The following is a 5202-nucleotide window of genomic DNA, read 5'->3' as shown; positions in this document are numbered from 1 at the left end:
ATTTGTGTTCTGATAATTCCAGCCAAAATATTCTCCCACTGAGTTGCAAAGCTTAAGAGCTTGCCAGCAGTTCTGAATATGGGGCAAGCAATGAGACCAGCAGCTCTGGCTACAGCTTGGGGTCTGCTGTGGAAAACATGAGCCAGCTGATGACTTTCTCACTGACTTCTCTTCCAACCATGCAGCTGTGGGCAATTGCCCAAAAGCCTGACCCATCTCAGCTGGTGAATGGCTCTAACACTCTGCACCTGCACAAGAGATATTGCAGTTGGATGTGTTTAACACTGTCCATCCCTCTCTTCAYGTGCTGCCTGATTTACTCTGGGAGGACGAAGCTGTTAGGAAAAGTTCCTGAATTGCACGTTTTTAATCTCTTCTCAAGTATGTAAGTTTCTAGGTGGGTTTTCCCATTGCTTGACAAGTTACTGCTCTAAGTGGATGAAGAGAAGTTATTTATTTTGCATCTCTAATAACGTTAAAATGTGTCTTAGGGATCTACAAGGGGTATTTGGACACGGTGTGCGCACATATTCAATACTTAACCTTGGTTCTCTTCTAAATGTGGCTCCAAAATYGTATGTTATGGACTCTCTAGGCTATATGTGCATGTACACATCTGTATGTAAGTGTAAATGTATCTACTAGAGATTGTCTCTCACCTCTACTTTCCCGAGCAAAATTGTCTTGGGAATGAAAGCTTATATAAGGGCAATGGATGTTAAGGTTTTTTTGCCTTTTGTTCAATATATTGTCAAAATGTGTCATCTAACTGGTGATTGAAATGATTGCAGGACTTTCTGATATAAATCAACAAACACCTCAGCCAAATTAGTCATTCACAGTCAAAAGTACAAAAGCTTTTACTCTGATTTCAGTTGTTTAAGGACCAAATTTTATGAACAAACATAATTAGCCATTCTTAAATGCATCATAAGACAAGATAATTCCATCCTGACCCCTGCTGACATCTCAAAGCATGAATACTGATTATCTTCTTTCCGCACACAAACTTTCAAGCGTTTTGTTGATAAACTGGATTAGCCACACTCATAAAAACTTTAACTCATAGCCTTAAAGGCTACAGTACAGCAACATGAATTCACAATTAGCAGAGGTGTGTGTTTTTGAGAGGCTATAACTGGGTTGCAGGTGAGCTTACATAAGGCTTGCAGGCCAGTTGCAGGATGATTTTGGTTGGTTTTGGGAGTTTTAGGAGGAAAAATGGAGCCTGCTTCCAGTACAAGGGCTGGTAGACGGATGTGATCGATGAAGATCACAGCAGCTTGYGGGTGCTTTGGGCGTCACGTTCAGACTTTACCCAATCCCAATATTGCTTACATCATCTTCTTTTTAAGAATAGACTCATTTGAGTCAGAGTCCTAGAGACTGCCTGGAAATTATCAGTGTTTCACACCTAAGAACACCAGCTTTGGCTTTTCAAAATCCACTTCCACTTTAATATATTCCAAGAACTGATGTTTTACCCACTATTAATAGTACGGTGTACAAATGGTGTAGGTGGTTCTTGCAGTTTGGGAGTGGTGTGGTTAATTTCTTTAATTTATAAWGTATTTATAAGTCCTCAGTTAGAGTCAGTAGTGGTAGAAGTGTGTAGGCAGAAAGCAGTTATCTCCACACCTCTCAATCTTCCAAATTAAATTCGCTCTTGCAGCATGTCTAATCACTTCAGGGCACCTCATCATCATCTCTCTATTATGGGCTATGCAGCACCATTTCTTGCAAAAAAAAAAAAAAAAAAAAGATACATATATTTCAGTGGAGTTTTAAAGATTGATCTTATTTTATTATCTCATATGTGAGGCAATTAGGGTTTAACTCAGAATAAGCAGCAAGAGATGTGACTGATCATTTATCAAGAATTGTTTAAAAAGCAGTTCACATGGTTTTTATTTAGGCCTGTGCGATGCAGTTGGAATTATACATCCAAAATGATACTTTTGAAATATTAAACTTTTGCCCCAACACATGCACACTAATTACTGAGCTGCAGATTTTGTAGATATGACTAGCTGAAGTTATATCAGAGTCATTAAATAATACTGATGTATGTAACAGCTAAATATATTTGTTTTCAGTCAAGAAAAAAATAGGTCTTTTTTTTTTTAGCTAGGATTTAATATTAAAGAGAAATATTGCTTTTATCTCTCTTAGTACATTTTTATCTCGGAGTTTGTCCCATTTCATGTTTCATCTTTGATGGCCACAGTGGTTTGCCTAGAACTATTTGCCTCTGCTCTCYAGAGAATGTTGATCTTGTAGCTCTCATTAAAATTACAAATTTTGTTTYAGGAATGATTCTTAGAAAACAAGACAGTAAGTAGAGACTTTTATACATAGGGTTGTCTTGATTTATATCATCTTTTACATCGTATCTCTCTCTGGGGATGACCTCAGGGTTCCCAATTTTAGATCACTGGCTGACTAAGGCGATGGAGTCTTTGTCACTGCCCTTCAGCAGAGGCAGAAGAGCTCTTTTGACTGGCATTTCCAATCCTATCTATCACTTAGTAATCTGGGAAACATTTAATACATAAGCATATACTCGACACATGCTTTTTTTTTTTTTTTTTTTTTTTTTTTTTCTTTCCCCACAAATTCCTGCTAATTACAAGCTAAATGTGAGAGCAAAATATGAACCAACTGTACTTATGCACTCTTTGCAGAGGTAAATCCATGAGAAGATAAAACCTCCATCCAGTTTACACTTAGCAAGTTAGCAGTGGCAGTGTTCAGTAGTAGTGTTCACATTCACACTCCAATTAATTTATATTTCATGTAATTTTACTCTTTTGCTCATGTACAACCTCCAGAAGATGGAAGCAGAAACCAGAATTATGTTCCACGTGTCCCTGGCTGACCTGACAGCTCACCTGAGCATTGCCTGCTCCTTGCACAAGGAGAAGGCAGGAGATCAGGTTAGTTGTCCTGGAAATCAGATCTACCCATGTTCACAGCTCACAGAGGCTGTGTACAGATGATTAAAAATATTGAGATTGAATGGAGCCAATAATTCCTTTCTAGGGAGAGATTCAAAACTCAGAACAGTGGAGAGGCTTCACCAAGGTTTTATCCCAGGGTGACATCAACTGTAGAATAAATTACACAATTTATGTTGACATAAGCACAAATCTTGTGCTCTTGTGCTAAATCTCTGAAAAAATGCACTCATTTACTTTTGCATTCAAAGGAAACTTCCTTGACCACATAAGTAGCCACTGATGCTTGTATTCCTTTAAATTCCCGTTATGCATTTCATTTATAAACTTTTCAAACTGGGCTAYTACTATTTCACTGTGGTTGCTCAATGACTTCCTGACATTTGACACTTATAATTTCACGTTTATAAAAATAGAGGCTTGCCCAAAAGACTTTATTTTTCTAATGGCTCTTGCAAAGCATATGTTGCCTAAAGCAATACAATTATTGGTCAATAATTTCTCTTTAGCTGTCTGCATTACTGTCATTTTATTTCAATATTTGGCTTCTTCCCCTTTGATCTGATAATTATCTTTTTACCCTCTGATCCTCTTTGCAATTCCTTGGCAATTTGATCCATTAATTACAGTACCCATATTCTCAGTGTTCTGTAAAATGTACATTTCTCTTGACCCTCTCCACCTTTTTTCACACAAATATCATCTTTCTGTAGGGTATATCTCCTTCTGTAAGTATCTGTGATGGAAAATACTATAATTAAAAGCACTGCCATTACAATATTTTTGGATTTCAGGTAAAGGGCTTGATAGTTCAGTACTGACTCAAATAAATTTTGATGGAAATGGGCACTCTTCTCTAGTAAATTCTTTGGCACTCTGTCTTCCATTATCATTAACGCTTAGGGCTTTTTTTGTGTGTGTATTGTTTTCAACTATGGGTCATATCTCTATTCTGGAGACTCTAGAAAATAAAGCAGCCTCAGATGTGTTTTTGGTATGTAACATTAAAAAACAAGCAAAACGGTTCAACATTCATTCAAAAACACATCTCTGTTCTCTGTGTCTYGGTTTAGCTCTCTGCAGTGAGAATTCATCTCCTAGTAAGGACCTATCTTTTTAATCTGAATGGGAGCAGATATGGATTTTGAATGAAGTGGATAAAGTACAAGGTACTGTCTCTGTGATCCTAACTTCGGTGAAAATTTTATGTGCACCTTATTGTCAATATTCACTTAGTCCTGCAATTAAAGTTGTCAGCTCTAAAGCAACAGCTTTGTGGTGGGACCACTCAAATGGGCTCATCAGTAACTTCTAAATTTAGAAATTCCACAACTTCTTGTTCCTGAGAAGCTTACAAAGAGTTGGCAAATAGCTATCATTGATGCAGTGTTTTCTCTTTGACCTCATTTCTGCTTTAAAAATGTTTGAATGAATTCCTAGGGTTTAACTGTGCAATTTTTAATGTATGTGATTCATTTTAGCATCTCCTATTTAAAAAAAAAAAAAAATCATTACTCAGAGAGTAAATTTTTGGATGCACAGAAAATCACTTCTGTGAGCTATGAAGGATGCAAGGGTATAATGCAGGCTAAATAGTAGAAATCTATTTCTTTTAGAGCACATTCTAGAAATATCTCTCATAAAACAATTTTCTTCTCTTACAATTGTGAAACAAGAAATGTGCTTGTTGAATATAGTCCTATCTAATCATATTGACTTATTCTTCCTTTTTTTTTTTCCATTTTAGACCTACCTGATGTCATATAAACTGCTGTCTTTCACATTAGTTCTTAAATAGTTCACACTTTCTTGCCTCACAAGGCACTTAACAGCATTTCAGTAATCTGATTGTTCAATTGTCTGATTATTCCCTGACATGGAAAAGCGACATAAAAGATCTGCCTGAACTGTCTTTAAATTACAGTAGGCCATTTCACTGTAGCTGGAGCAAGTAATGGAGAATTTGTAAAATAAAATATAAAAGAATGAATTGTGGTTTGCAATAAATACGTGCATTGCTCCAAAGGTATTTCTGTTTGAATTATGGGATTTCTCATTCATTGTTTGGGAATCGGGACTTTTCTGCTTGACTTCGTTTTATGGTTCCCCGGCCAGGTCTCTTAGCTGCTTCTGAGGTGTGCTGTAACTCACCACTTTATGGAGACACACCAGCCATAGATTGCAGCTCCCAGATTTTCCAAACATAACCCGAAATGTGGGCAGAACTGCTGACAATATCTGYGTT

General features: G+C 36.9%; 1 long non-coding RNA gene across 2 annotated transcripts; it reads left to right on the top strand.

Annotated features, from left to right (window-relative positions):
• Positions 1 to 284: 284 nt before the first annotated feature.
• On the top strand, positions 285 to 4738 carry LOC112952526. Of its 2 annotated transcripts, none has more exons than XR_003250414.1 (3): positions 285 to 381; positions 4031 to 4126; positions 4705 to 4738. It is a non-coding gene; the product is annotated as an uncharacterized LOC112952526 (long non-coding RNA). The 2 variants fall into 2 exon arrangements; XR_003250413.1 differs by lacking the exon at positions 285 to 381 and adding an exon at positions 2838 to 2936.
• Positions 4739 to 5202: the final 464 nt, after the last annotated feature.

This window comes from Nothoprocta perdicaria, unplaced genomic scaffold (assembly GCF_003342845.1).
Source record: "Nothoprocta perdicaria isolate Ctin4 unplaced genomic scaffold, notPer1 scaffold_4, whole genome shotgun sequence".
NCBI lineage: Eukaryota > Metazoa > Chordata > Aves > Tinamiformes > Tinamidae > Nothoprocta > Nothoprocta perdicaria.
Note: the sequence above shows the minus strand (reverse complement) of the source record. Positions and strands in the feature narration are given on the sequence as shown.